Source organism: Apium graveolens, chromosome 1 (assembly GCF_009905375.1).
Source record: "Apium graveolens cultivar Ventura chromosome 1, ASM990537v1, whole genome shotgun sequence".
Classification (NCBI taxonomy): domain Eukaryota; kingdom Viridiplantae; phylum Streptophyta; class Magnoliopsida; order Apiales; family Apiaceae; genus Apium; species Apium graveolens.
The window spans coordinates 52,233,309-52,249,212 of NC_133647.1; the positions used below are offsets into that span (position 1 = coordinate 52,233,309).

A 15,904-nucleotide genomic window follows, 5' to 3' on the forward strand; every position below is an offset into this window, starting at 1 on the left:
GAATTGAAACAGAGGTTGGTTACAGCTCCGGTGTTAGTATTACCAGACAATCAAGGAGACTTTGTGATTTTCAGTGATGCTTCATATAAAGGTCTGGGTTGTGTGCTAATGCAACACAACAAGGTGATTGTGTATAAATTAATACAGCTAAAACCACATGAATTAAAGTATCCTACACATGACTTGGAATTAGCAGCTATAGTATTTGCACTTAAGATTTGGAGACATTACCTTTACGGGGAAAGGTGTGAGATCTACACGGATCACAAGAGTTTAAAGTATATTTTCACTCCTAAGGAGCTCAACATGAGGCAAAGGAGATGGTTGGAGTTGATTAAGGACTATGATTGCTCGATAAATTATCATCCGGAAAAGGCGAATGTGGTAGCTGATGCTTTGAGTAGGAAAGAGAGGTTGAATATGGTAGCAATACCAAAGGAATTATCTGAAGAAATTAAGAGATTTGAATTAGAACTTTGTGTTTGCGGAAAATTTGAAGAGATTTGTCATAATATGACTTTTCAACCAATATTGTTGGAAAAGATAAAGAAATGTCAGGAAGAAGGGATGAAACAGGAGAATAATAAATTGACCGGAGAAGAGATTTGTACATAAAGGAATGAGCAAGGTATACTAAGGTTCACCTCAAGAATTTGGATTCCTCATGTGACTGAATTGAAGAATGAGATATTGTAAGAAGCTCCCAATTCTAGATTTTCAATCCATCCGGGAAGCACCAAGATGTACCAGGACTTGAAGCAGAACTTTTGGTGGCCAAATATGAAGCGAGAAGTCGCAGAATGGGTTGCATAGTGCTATACTTGTCAGAAAGTGAAGGCAGAACATCAAAGACCAAGCAGATTAATTCAGCCCTTAAATATTTCAGAATGGAAGTGGGTAAACATTGCCATGGACTTTATAGTAGGATTACCATGAACGAAATCTGGACATGACGCTATATGGGTTATAGTTGATCGCCTTACGAAGTCGGCACATTTTCTTCCAATTAATGAGAAGTCTTCATTGGACAGATTGGTCCATCTGTATGTGCGTGAAATCGTATTATGATATGGCGTGCCTGTATCGATAGTTTCGGACATAGATCAACGATTTAAGTCGAGATTCTGGAAGCAATTTCAAGAAAGTCTTGGCACAAAGTTAAACATGAGTACGGCGTATCATCCGCAGACTGATGGTCAAAGCGAAAGGACAACTCAAACAATTGAAGACATGTTGCGCAGTTGTGCGATTGATTTTGCGGGAAGTTGGGATGACCATCTGCCATTGGTAGAATTCTCCTATAACAACAGCTATCACTCCAGTATTGGCATGCCACCATATGAAGCTTTATACGGACGGAAGTGTAGATCACCAATTAGTTGGGATAAAGTGGGAGAAGGAAAGATTCTAGGCCCGGAATTGGTGCAACAAATGCATGAGACAGTGAAATTGATCCAGAGGAGATTACTTGCTGCTCAAGATAGGAAAAGAAAGTATGCGGACCCAACACGTAAGGATATCAGATTCCAAGTAGGTGAAGCCGTATTGCTGAAGGTTTCACCGAGGAAAGGATTGTCTAGATTTGGAAAAAAAGGGAATTTATCGCCTAGATATATTGGTCCTTTTGAAATTTTGAGTTAAGTAGGGAGGGTGGCCTATGAATTAGCTTTGCCGCCTCAGTATCAGCATATGCATAATGTGTTTCATGTGTCATTGCTTAAGAAGTACAATCCTGATATCAACCATGTGATAGAGTATGAAACTATAGAGATTTAGGCAGACCTGTCATTTGTGGAGCAACCTGTCAAAATACTCGACTGGCAAGAAAAGAGTCTCAGAAATAAGTTGTTCAAGTTGGTAAGAGTACTTTGGAGAAATCCCAAGGTTGAAGAGTCAACGTGGGAACTAGAGTCGAATATGCGTAGCCGGATGTTACGACTGGTATTTCTAAATCTTATCTATATATAATTGTGTGTTTATAATTGAGATTTAAATTGTGTGGAATTATAAATATGGGTGATCTATATATTGAGTGCCTGTAAATTAAGTGTTTAATGTATTAGTTTATACAAAAAAAATTGAAAAGAAAATCTTATTATTTAGTATTTTTAAATGATAATCAAAAGTATTTCATTCTATATGAAAATCGATTTTTAAAAATCTTTTAACAGAAAAAAATTAAAATTTTATATCATTAAATTTCTAAAATCATAAGCTATTTTATGATATATATTTTATGATTAATGGAAGTGTATTTATATTTTGATAGAAATTGTTAGTTAATTTTCAAATTTGCAATTTACTTAGTTGCCCATGCATGCATTTTACTCCCAACACAAGATAAGGGCAAACTTGGAAATTCTAACCCCACTAACTACTACTTCACTAGCCAAAGTACATAAATAACCTTGCATGTAAATCTTGCTAATAGTGGAAGAAGGATAGAATAGTAAAATTTAACTCCACTTACTACATATATTTGAATATTATTATTTGAATAACCAAAGGCTAGTAAAAACACTCAACCTCACCTCATTCTCACTTCACTCCACTCCACTATCACCTCTCTTCTCCCTCTCTCGGCCCTCTCTCGGATGAAGCCCCCACCCCCCATTCTTCTTCATTTTTCATTCAAATATCCACCCTCCATTAAGTAATCTCACTTCCCATATATTGTTCATTTATAATCCAAAGAGTTTATAATGAAAAATCTATGTTTTAATCTTGCATGGTAGTGTTTTGCTAAACTCAAAGTGAACACCTTTGATTCTTATGAATCTAAGTTTTCACCATGAGATATATTAACATGGGGTTGAGAATGGCTAGACATGACTATGTCACACTTGTGCAAATGTTGTTTTCACCCTAATCCATTCGGCCATGACTTGTTAAGAGCCGAATGGATGGTGTTCTTGTTGTTTTGTTTGATTTTTGTATGTTTATGTGATAATAGCATGGATTTGGAAATAAAAACTTGATAAAACTCCTTGCATGCTAAGTGATCATATTAGTTATGGTTAATTCTAGGCTTGCATGTTCATTCTATGATGAAATTTATATGGAAACCATATTTTTTTTGGCTTGTAAGTTCGAAAGCATACATGTATAGGTTCAACACATGATTTTCGAAAGTTCTTGATCATTTGAGTTGATTTTTGTTAATAAACTCTAATTTCAGTTGAGTTAAGATATTAATTACAATTTGTGCTCCTTGCTATGTGATTTTGATTCGTATATATATGGAGGATTTGAGTTGTTATTTTCGAAATCGTGATGACTTGTAATTAGTGTATTATTTTGACTCTTGTTTTGCTATATTGCATTTTAGGTAAGGGTGATCTCCACTAAGCCAATATTGTGTGTGGGAGTGTTATTTCAGTAGGTTCCCTTGGTTGAGCTTTATTTTGGGTTTTGGTCGATGTTTGGTTTGGTTTTTCAAGAGGGAATTATGGTGGAAAGGGTACATTAGATTCTGCAGATTTTCAGTTTGGTATCATGAAGTTTAGGGTGAGATATGACCTTGTCATCGTAATGCACTTTGAGGCCCAAGCCACCAGAAGCTAGTAATAGGAGTATATTTCAGATTTTAGATGTTAATTAGAGGTTTGTAGGTTGTTTGGTTAGGTGCACGAGTGAAAACGCTAAATCTACCCTGCAGGGGACAGTTTGACTACAACCTAGAAATGAGGAGTTTTGACCGTCATGGGTAGGCCCTCACTAGGACTTGGTTGGCCCTATTTAGAGGGAGTTTCAGAGGTGTTTTTCCAGCCAAATTTCATAGGAATTGAGTTAGAATCATGTGTCATAAGTTAGTGCAAAACAGGACACTTTTCTGTCTAGAAAATAAGGGAACCATGGTCTTTAAGCTTAGGTCTAGGGAGGCTCAAGCTAGGCCTTTGAGTCACACCAAGTTTGGGAGTTACCTTATGATCAGAAGAGTCTAGTGTAGAAGTCTGGGAGGTAAACATGAAGTGTAAGGGTGTCAACTGTACTTAAGAACCCATTGATATCATCCTGAAATCACTATAATGAGCACATCCACTTAACATTTAGTTTTAGAGCACTTATGAGTGAATCCTAGGTTGACCATCATAGTTGTAATATAGTATGAGGTCAGTAAAGTGTAGGGCCTAGGTCAGGGTCAATAGGAACTTGATGGTTTAGGAAAGGCACTTCGAGTTATGAGGCCAATATTAGGAGTTTTGACTAGTTAGCGTAACTAAGTGACTTGAGTAAGTGGAGTGAGATCATCCAAGCTTAGTGATACAATATAATGTGTTGAAATATTATTATGTACCTAAATGTATTATGTGAGAATATGTGGCTATATGAACTATTATATTTATAAGGTAATTGTAAGCATGTATGTCTATATAGGCCTAAGTACCAATGTGCTTAATTTCGGTTTATAATTAGGTTGAGTTGGTGAGAATATATTATAATGAGGTTATTATTATTTTGTGTAGGCTCACGAGACGAGGGTAAACTTTCCATTAAAGTCGAGTAAAGTTCCCAGTTGCTCCTACCTTCCAGTCAAATCAAGCCTTTCTCAAGGCAAGTGTTTCAACCTACCTTTTGTTTACACTTCAAGTGTGTGCTAACCCAGCTTTTATATATGATGCAAGTATTCTAATTCACCTTGATATACATATATACATGATCCAATTTTTTTCAATTCTATCTTTCGTATTATATGCAAGTTCCATGAACCCTCAAGTATCTAATGCAAGTAGTTTAACTTTACTTGAAGAATGCTATACAAGTAAATCAAAACTCATATCGTGCTAGTATACCAAAGTAATTGTGATGCTGAATCTTGTATAAGTTATACTCAGTAACCTTATCTTAACACCTAAAAGTCAGTGTTTCCTTAAAGTTGTTCATGATTGCTTGATAACTCTATTTTTTACCCCAAAAACATGATACCCTGTTATACTTTGAACTGATGTTTACCTTCTTTATATTTTAATACATATGTCTTATATGGAACCACTACATTGAACCTAGTTGACCTAGTTCTTTTATACTATTCAATAACCCTGTTAAACTCCATTACCAAATCCTTAAAAATCCTGTTTAATATTGTGATCTCTTTAAACATTAAATTGCTGATCTATCTAAAGCCCAGCCCTATGTAGTTACAACTAGCAACTTTAATTCTTGCACCCTGAGTTAATGTCATGAATCCAATGTAACCCTGATTATTTGGTTAATACCCTTATGCTTAGTGATCAGATTCCTTGTGAATAGAAACTTTGCAATACCCGTTGAAAAGATATCGGTCTCGTTGATCATGGCCTTAAAATTGATTGAACCTATTCCGTATGCTTCAAAGTTGATCTAGAACCCCTGATAAGGATGTTTACTGGTGAAGAATTTAACCGTCACTTGGCATCAGTTTTTCAAATAAAAAGTTAAAAGTGGATTTTCAGTCCCAAAAGGTGATGAATGTTTTCTTTAAATAGTGGATTTGGACTGAGACGCAAGTCCTTTCCGCTCTTAATTTATAGGCTTAAAAGTTGCCTAGGGATCCCATTAATGTTCTAGAACCCAGCGAGGTTCGGGAATACTTCGCGGTAAATCACCGGCTATAATCTGTAGCATCATAAAATGGTTTTTGATAAAGAAATGGTTTTTAATTTTTTTGTTGCAAATAAATGATGCCATCACCCTGAAAGTTTATCTCTTGTTACTATATTGTTGAATCTTTCATTTCCATTGTTATCCTTTCATTCTTGTTTATGTATTATATAGCACTTGTTGACCATTTGGCTCACTACTTGCTTTCACCCTGATATTTCAGCTAGCGGATATGGTTAGATTCAAGCAGACCGCGCGTAAGACTTGTGATGCTGATTCGTATGTTCGGGCTCAGGTAGTATAGTGATCGTTTTGTGTGAGGACTCGATATTGTAATCAGGTTGTAATAGTTAATAATGTTGGGCTGTTCCAAACCCTAAACTGTAAGATCTTGGTTTCAGATGTATTTATTTCCTTTTGATAACTATTGTGATTATTCGTATAGTTTCTTTTGTTAAATTTGGGGTGTGACAAACACCATCCTAACACCATATTAGCACAAAAATAATGCTAATTCACCTGAATTCCTGATTAATGTCTAAAATGCAAAAACACTAGAAAATACATTAAAACATCAACAACTTGAGTACAAAAGCACCAATTTAAAGCTTGATGGAGCATTATAAAGTGTCATAAATGTCACTCCACATACCCCCAAACTTGAATCGATGCTTGTCATCAAGCATAAATAGACTCAAAGAACAAGAAATAAAAATGCATGAATGCAACTAATTGAATGCAATGATCCCCATAGAATAACTAAACCAATCAACAAGCAACATCTCAACAAATGCAGTCATTCACATAAAGATCAATCAAACCATACAAATCAACTTACAAACCAGAGACGTGCGTGTATGCAACTGCTTACAGATATACTATCGCATCTAGATCACTAATCATGACTCACTACTCATCAAAGCAATCGCAAGGTTATAAATAAAATAAAAGCTAGACTCAAAATAACTTATAACACTTCAATTCATATATCGGAGTTTTATATGGATTCATGCTTTTATTCACAACAAAATAACACAACTATTAATTGATCGTGCAATGAGTGAGGTCCACATAAGACTTATACAATAGTACCCATGTAGCAAGCGTTAGGTTAGCGGATCCCAGAATATAAAAGCCTTAGGTCACTAGGCACAAAGTCCCCTAAGAACTTAATAACTCGAGTACAAAAGAGTCCACTCGTGATCAATTATACATAACACTTATTTTTTTCTTCTTTTTTTCTTTTTCTTTTCTTTTTTTTCTTTTTTTCACAAATTTCTGAACGAGTGTGTTTCGCTCCATCTCGTTCAACCCTAGACTACTCATATAAATATGAGTCAGCTACTAGCCATTTGATACCTAGCCACAACAACTAGCAATGAAATCCAATTTTCTCCAATTTTTAAACATCCATATTATTTTATCATTAAGAGAATATCCTAAATTTTAAATATAAACAAGCGATTAAACTTCGACAAACAAACAAACCATGATCATGATCTAACACTCAAACAACCCATAAGACTTAGTGAAATACAAGTATCTCTAGCATGCAAATCAATTTGATACGACTTAACATCACTAAATACGATATCACTACATTAGCATCAATATCACAAGTCAATCGGAAAAATATCTAAGGGATCATGTTATTATGCAAATGCATGAACTATATGAACAAACTATCATAAAAGCTACAAAAATAAAAAAAAACTACTACATGGCAAAATGCAACTATATGCACTAAACTATCATGAATATGCAAACTATATACGACTCATACAAACATATTCCTTTAACTACTGTCCCCAAACTTAAAATTTTCATTGTCCTCAGTGAAGGTAATATTAAGGAATCAGGCATACCTACTCGGAATCAGGATCATCACCCTCAACGGGTGGAGTGTCAGGTGTATCTGGAGGTGGATACACGGAGTCCTCACCAAATACTGGCCACTGGATATCAACACCTTTGGATCTGAATGCAGTCCCCAACGCCTGGGTGAGATCACATGCAAATCTACTATGGATGTCATGCATCGCATCCATCCTCCTCGCTAGACACCTATACTGCTTCATGCTCATACCAGCTCCAACATATGCTCCTGCCTCCTCATGCTCCTGCTGTGATGGCCCAGCCTCGTCACCTAGCTGAGATCTCCAAACAGTCCTGCTCGTATGAGCTGTCCCAGCAGCTGGCCTCCCACCAGGTAGATTGTCAAAAAAATATCCAATCCCCTTCAAATTAGGCTTGCCTTCATCCTACTCTTGCATCATTGCTAAAGTGGTGCTATCAATCGGAGCACTTGGAATCTGGAGCTGCTCGTGTGCTGCCAACAAACACCAACTGTCAAGCACAACTTCATCATAATGGACGCATAGGGTATAGAACCCGTAGTACTCCCTCTCAAAAATCTCATAATACCCTGGTAAATAACCCATCTCAAGGTCCACATAGTCACCCTAAAGATTGCCCCACAACAGTCGTGCATGCTCCAAAGCCACATCATGCACATGAGAAGATGGCATAATGTTCGCACAAATAAACGCATTCCATACACGGGCAAATCTGTTCATGCTCGAAGCAGGGAACGTAGAATAATCAGTCGTGCCCCTCTTGAACTTCCAATGAGTATCAGGCATGCACAGAGTAGCAACAATTAGATCCAAATTAAAGTCCTCCGGAGTCTTATCATTCCAGGTGTCCTGACCGGGCCTCCTCGCGGGCTGATCAATCACCGTCCTTATTGCCTCAGCACTGTACTCCACAGTCATCCCCCTAACCACAGTGAAACCATTCTTCTCCGCCCACGCATTAGCATATAACTCTTGAACAACACTCATGGGCACAACAACAGTTTCCTCACAAAAAGAAACCCATCCCATCTCCAAAACCATATCCAACAACCTACCATCCTTCCCCGATGGCAGAAAACCACGTTCCTCGGCTATAGGCTTCGAGAGAATCCTCGTATACTCCGCTTCAGCCTCAGGAGTTGAAAACCTTGGCCTCACACCACCCGCACTCGGAGAATCGATGGGGATGCTTCTTACTTGAGTTCTTTGTCTCTTGGGTGCCATTGAGATTGAATAGAGAGAATAACAGATAAGTGTTTAAGAGAGAATTGTGTTTGAGAATTTTGAGAAGTGGTGGAGAAGTTTGTGTATAAGTGTATGTATATATAGGACGTTAAAAGAGAACTAGATATGGAATAGAAGTGGGAATTGATTATGGGAATAGTGGGAATAATGGGTTTGATTTGGAGAGGAAAATTTGGGATGTGGAAGAGTAAAATTCTGGTAGGAATTTATTTTTAAAAGAAGTCCCCGATTTTCTCTTGATTCCCAGCTATTTATTTTTTTTAGAATTCAGGGGGCAGCGCGGCCGCGCCGTGCTTCTATTGTTTCAGCGTGGCCGCCCCGCTAGGCAGCGCGGGCGCGCCGTGTCTCTGGAATTTCAGCGCTGCCGCCCCGCTTCCTCAACGCGGGCGTGCCGTGCTACTGTAGTTGGCCCCAAATTTTTTCAATTTTTTAAATTTTTTGTGTTTTTCTCCTTTCTTCTTCCTCAATCTACTAATGTACAACAAACTTGTGTTGCCTCCCAAGAAGCGCTTGCTTTACGACGGTAGCTTGATGTAGGAATGCGAGATCAAACGGACAACAAAATGGCACTAACCCCCTCGCAGTTTCCCGAGTCACCATAGTAATGCTTCAACCTCTGACCATTTACCTTGAATGCTTGGCCTGGGTCATTCTCAAAAATCTCCACCGCTCCATGTGGAAACACAGTTTTGACAACAAACGCCCTGACCATCTTGACTTCAATTTTCCAGAAAAAAGACGGAGACGAGAGTTGAACAAAAGAACTTGTTGCCCCGACATAAATGATTTGAGCACTAGACCCCTATCGTGCCATCTCTTGACTTTCTCCTTATAAATTTTGTTGTTCTCATATGCTTGAAGTTGAAACTCGTCGAGCTCATTCAATTAAAGCATCCTCTTCTTTCCAGTTGTATCCAAATCAAGATTCAACTTCTTCAAAGCCCAATACGCTTTATGCTCTAGCTCCACCGGCAAATGAAACCCATTACCATAAACCAACTGATACGGTAACATCCCTAGAGGAGTCTTGTACGCTGTTCGATAAGCTTAAACAGCTTCATCAAGCTTCAAAGACCAATCTTTTCTCAATGGACACACAATTTTCTCTAAAATGCGCTTGATCTCTCTGTTAGATACCTCAGCTTGACCATTCGTCTGAGGATGATAAGCCGTAGCAATGCAATGATTCACAGTATACCTTTGCATCATAGCAGTGAACTTGCGGTTACAGAAATGCGACCCCTCATCACTGATTATGACTTTTGTGGTTCCAAATTTTGTGAATATCAGCTTATGAAGAAATGTAAGCATTACCTTCGCATCGTTCGTTGGCAACACCTTAAATTCAACCTATTTCGACACATAATCAACCACCAACAAGATATACTGATTGTTACAAGATGAGACAAATGGCCCTATGAAGTCAATTCCCCAAAAATCGAAGACTTCAACCTCGAGAAGCACATTAAGAGGCATTTCATCCCTCTTTGACATATTACCCACACGTTGACATCGATCACATTTCAAAACAAACTGATAAGCATCTTTAAACAAATTCGGCCAAAAGAAACATGCTTGAAGAATATGAGATGTTGTCTTTTCTCCACCATAATGTCCTCCATAAGCTGTTGAGTGGCAATCTCTCAAGATCCCCCCCCCGTTTCATTGTAAGGAATACATCTCCTGATGATTAGGTCAGCTCCTTGTCAAAAAAGAAACGGCTCATCGCATATATACCACTTCACTTCATGTAGAAATTTCTTCTTTTGAGCGGAAGTCAACTCTTGAGGCATAAGGTTACTCACAAGGTGGTTCAGAATGTCGGAGAACCACGGTTCTTCTGCTTGCACTCCAAATAACTGCTCATCGGAAAAAGATTCGTTAATCAAAGACTTATCATGTGAAGTTGCAATTAGATCCTTCAAACGCGAGAGATGATCGGCGGCTTAATTTTTAGTCCATTTTATGTCCTTTATCTCTAATTCAAACTCCTGAAGTAAAAGAACCCATCGAATCAATCCAGGATTCGAGTCCTTCTTCGAGATGAGATATCGAATGGCAGCGTGATCAGTGAAAACTGTCACCTTCGTCCCAAGTAGATAAGATCAAAATTTCTCAAAACCATAGACAATAGCCAAAAGTTCTTTCTCAGTAGTGGTGTGATTCAATTGAGCACCATTAAGAGTCTTACTAGCATAGTAGACTACATGAAATATGTTGTTCTTTCTTTTCCCAAGAACTGCTTCAACTGCATAGTCACTTGCATCACACATCATCTCAAATGGTTTATCCCAATCAGGTGCAATTATGACAAGTGACGTAATCAAACTCTTCTTCAGTGTCTCAAAAGCAGCAAGGCACTCATCATCAAACTTGAAGGGGACATCTTTCTCAAGAAAATCGTACAACGGCTTCGATATCTTGGAGAAGTCCATGATGAAATGCCTATAGAAACCCGCATGACCAAGAAAACTGTGAATTCCCTTTAACAGAAATTGATGGAGGAAGATTTTTGATAACCCCCAACTTGGCTTTATCCACCTCAAGACCTTTACTAGAAACCTTGTGACCAAGAATGATGCCTTGGCGCACCATAAAATGACATTTCTCCCAATTGAGAACCAAATTGGTCTCAACGCACCTTTTCAGCAATAACCCAAGATTATGCAAGCATTCATCATAAGAAGTTCCAAAAATTGAGAAATCGTCCATGAACACTTCTACATTATTACCAATCATATCAGAAAAGATAGCCATCATGCATCTCTGAAAAGTGGCTTGCGCTCCACATAGCCCAAAAGAAACCCTTCGGAATGCAAAAGTACCAAAAGGACATGTGAATATAGTCTTCTCTTGATCTTCTGGAGTGATACAGATCTGATTCTGTCCTAAATAGTCATCCAGAAGTTAATAGTAATCATGCCCAGCCAACCTATCAAGCATCTAATCAATGAAAGGAAGAGGGAAAAGATCCTTCCTTGTAGCTTTGTTCAGCTTTCTATAATCCATACAAACTCTCCACCCCGTGATTGTTTGTGTAGGAATAAGCTCATTCTTCTCATTTGCTACCACTGTGATATCACCTTTCTTTGGCACACACTGAACTGGGCTCACCCATGAACTGTCAGAAATAGGATAGATGATCCCTGCATCTAGCCACTTGAGGATTTCTTTCTTCATAACCTCATTCATGGTCGGATTTAGCCTTCTCTGTTGGTCTACAGTAGGCTTGCTTCCTTCCTCTAGCAGAATTTTGTGCATGCAATACGAATGGCTGATTTCCTTGATATCTGCTATCGTCCAACCAATTGCTGATTTGAATTCTCTAAGAATTCTCAAAAGCTTCTCCTTGTCGCTACCTAAAAGGTCAGATGCAATAATAACAGGAAAAGTAGATGCATCACCTAAAAACGAATACCTCAAATTAGCAGATAAAGGCTTAAGCTCAAGAGTAGGAGCTTCCTCAATAGATGGCTTGAGGCACTTCAGAAAACTTTTCAGCTCCTCCAATCCAAGAGATTCAAAAGGCATATCCATCTTTCACTTCCAGGGAGAAGCATTCAAATATTGCAAGTGCTCATCACCTTCGTCATCTTCGCTATCGGAATTCCCCAATAAGGCCTTCTCTAAGGCACCGGACCTTAGCAATCGATCGAGCTCAGAATTAACCACAGAATTAACAATCTCCACCTTAAAGCACTCCTCATTTTTTGTAGGGAATTTCATGGCATTGAACACATTAAAAGTTACATCCTGGTCCATCACACGCATGGTGAGCTCGCCTTTTTGCACATCTATCAAGATTCGGCCAGTAGCCAAGAAAGGTCTTCCCAAGTTTATGGGAATCTTCTTATCCTCCTCGAAATCAAGAATTACAAAATCAGCAGGGAAGATGAGTTTATCCACCTTGACTAAGACATCCTCCACAATACCTCGCGGATATGTAATAGAACGATCGGCCAACTACAAAGTCATGTAAGTAGGTTTGGATCAGGAAAGTCCAACTTCTTGAAGATTGACAAGGGCATCAGGTTGATGCTAGCTCCCAAGTCACATAGACAATTATCAAATGACACCTTTTTAATGGTGCAAGGAATAGTGAAGCTTCCAGGATCTTTAAGCTTCAGAGGCAATTTCTGTTGCAGCACAGCATTATATTCCTCTGTGAGAGCAACGGTCTCTAAGTCATCAAGTTTCACCTTCCTAGAGAGAATACCTTTCATGAACTTTGCGTAACTAGGCATTTGTTCAAGAGCTTTAGCAAAAGGTATGTTGATGTGAAGTTTCTTGAACACCTCCAGAAACTTCGCAAACTGCTTATCCAGCTTTTTCTTCTGCAGCCTCTTAGGAAAAGGAGGTGGAGGATAGATCTGTTTCTCCCTTGTATTACCCTCAGGAGGTGTGTGCTCAACAGTAGTCTTTCTTGGTTCTACTTCTGCTTCCGTCTGCACTTCTTCTTCTTCAGCCTCAACTTCAGAATCTGGAGTCTTAGCTTGTTCAGGATTCGCAACCTTACCAGACCTCAATGTAATTGCCTTAACATGCTCCTTAACTTCCTTCTTTCCTGGAACTTCAGTGTCGCTCGGAAGCGTGCCAGGTTGACGATTTAGTAATGCATTAGCAATTTGCCCAATCTGATTCTCCAAGGTCTTGATAGAAACAACTTGGCTCTTGCACATGAGCCTCAACTCCTCCAATTCATATTTTTCATTAGCTTGCGGTAACTGCTGAAGTTGAAGTTATTACCTCGGGGCATATTGCGGTTGCTGAAGACCAGGAGGGTTATACTGTTTTGTTATGTATGGCTAATAAGATTGTTGTTCCGCATTCTGATTGTTGCTCCAACTGAAGTTAGGATGATTGAGGTTATTTGTATGATAAGTGGTTGGAGCTTACTGCTGTGATCTCTGAAAGTTGCTCACAAATTGAGCGTATTCACTAGAAATAGCACACTGCTCAGTTTCATGTTCCCACGCACAAATCTCACAAACACTCGTGATTTGATTAACTCCATAATTAGCCAAAGAATCCACTTTCATCGTCAAAGCTTGAAGTTGAGCAGCTATAGAAGTAGTTGTATCCACTTCCAAGATTCCTGCTACTTTGCCTTGCAATATTATTTGCGTAGGATTCCGGTATTCATTAGCTGCCATTAGCTCAATCAACTCATAACCTTCATTATAGCTTTTCGCCCATAAGGCTCCACCCGATGCTGCATCGAGCATAGGTCTAGATTGTGCGCCTAAACCATTGTAGAAACAATTTATAATCATCCAATCAGGCATGCCATGGTGTGGGCACTTCCTTAGCATCTCTTTGTATCGATCCCAAGCCTCACACAGAGATTCTCCAGTTTGCTGAGCAAACTGAGTAAGAGCATTCCTGATTGCAACAGTCTTCGCAATAGGAAAGAATTTAGTGAGAAACTTTTGAGCAAGATCCTCTTATCTGGTGATAGACCCTGGTGGTAGAAAATATAACTAGCACTTCGCTTTATCCCTAAAAAAGAATGGGAATAGTCACATCTTGATAGCATCTTCAGTCACATCTTTGAACTTGAAAATGTCGCAGATCTCGATGAAATTCCTGATGTGCATGTTGGGGTCTTCAGTAGGAGAACCCCCAAACTGAACTGAGTTTTGTATCATCTGAATCGTGCTCGACTTGATCTCAAAAGTGTTAGCCGCGATGGCTGGTCTGATGATGCTTGACTGAATATCATTGATCTTTGGCTGAGAATAGTCCATCAAAGCCTTAGGACTATATGCCATCTCTATTAAAGATGGTTCTTCGATTTTCTCTTCTTCTTCTACTTTCTCTTTGTCCTCAAAATCTTCCCTTCGCTCCACTACAACTTCTTTCTCGGCTATATCCAGAATTCTCCTACGAGCCCGTGAACGCGTATGCATACACGATCGCTAGAGTACCTGAAACACGACAAGGAAAGAGTAGGTAAGTAACAATGTCCGAGTCAATGAACTTTAACGATCACTGATGACAAACACATAAACTAAAAGTTAACACCGAGTCTCCAGCAGCGGCACCAAAAACTTGTTAGGGCTAAACACGTGCTAATATTTCATGCAAATATACGCGATCGCAAGTAATATAGATTTATTTCTAGTTCATTCCCAAAGGGACTGGTTTAGGTTAACTTTGTGATTTATGCACTTATGCAACAATGATATGGCTATTATTCAATGCTAAGACGATAACAAATTTGGGTTTTGATTATAACTACGAATTAAACTAGAAATTATAACTAATAGATTAAAGAGAGTTGAATATTATATGACATAAACACGGGATTCTAACTTCATTAAATACTTCATAAATACTGTCTAAACATAGTATTGTTGGGTTTGTGGAGTCTATTAATTAAGCCCATGAAAATAGACTATTCAGATTCAGATTAGTTTATGGATTAGTCTACTTTTCAGATTTGGACTATAATTTTGATTTAGGCCTAGTTTCTTCTATTATAAATACTCATGTAATTGTAAAATCATAACACAATAAAATGTGAGAGATCAATACAAAATTAGTGCGGCATATGGAGTAGGAATTTCCAAACCACGTAAATCTTTGTCGTGTGTGATTGTCGTTTATTTTCTTGTTCTTGTTTATTCGCTTTGGGTTTTGCTTTTGTTGTTGTATACTCAACAACTGGTATCAGAGCCTAGGTTTTCAGGTGAGTGGGAGCGATGGCAAAAGACAAGAAGGTAAAGATTATGGGTTTTGTAAGATTTAAACTGAGGATTATTTGTATCAGAAAAAACTACACGAACCGCTGGAAGAGAAGAAACCAACTTCAATGTAGAATGAAGACTGGAAGTTTTTGGAGAGGCAGGCTCTTGGGGTTGTCAGGTTGACTTTGGTGAAGAACGTTGCTTACAATATCGTCAAGGAAACGACAACTTATGGTTTGATCAAGGCTTTGTCAAACATGTATGAGAAGCCGTCTACTTCAAATAAGGTGTATTTGATTCTGTTATTCCTAGTGAACTAACAATGAGATTTACAGAAGGGGGGTTGAATGTAAATCTCAAAACTTTTTCAAGTTTTGAGCAGTTTCAAAGGCTGTGTGTTTAAGATAAACAAGTGTGTGAATTGCTTTAAGCTAATACAGACAGATATATATATTCAAGCACAAAAGTACAGAACACAACAGACCTTAAAAACTTTTCTGGTGGATTTGTTGTTCCACCAGAGATGGTATTTCA

At 38.4% G+C, this 15,904-nt stretch overlaps 1 non-coding gene across 1 annotated transcript; it reads left to right on the top strand.

The window, feature by feature from the left end:
- The first annotated feature begins 13,964 nt into the window (after positions 1-13,964).
- On the top strand, positions 13,965-14,071 carry LOC141680781 (small nucleolar RNA R71). Its single transcript, XR_012558415.1, has one exon. It is a non-coding gene; the product is annotated as a small nucleolar RNA R71 (small nucleolar RNA).
- The last annotated feature ends 1,833 nt before the right edge of the window (positions 14,072-15,904 follow it).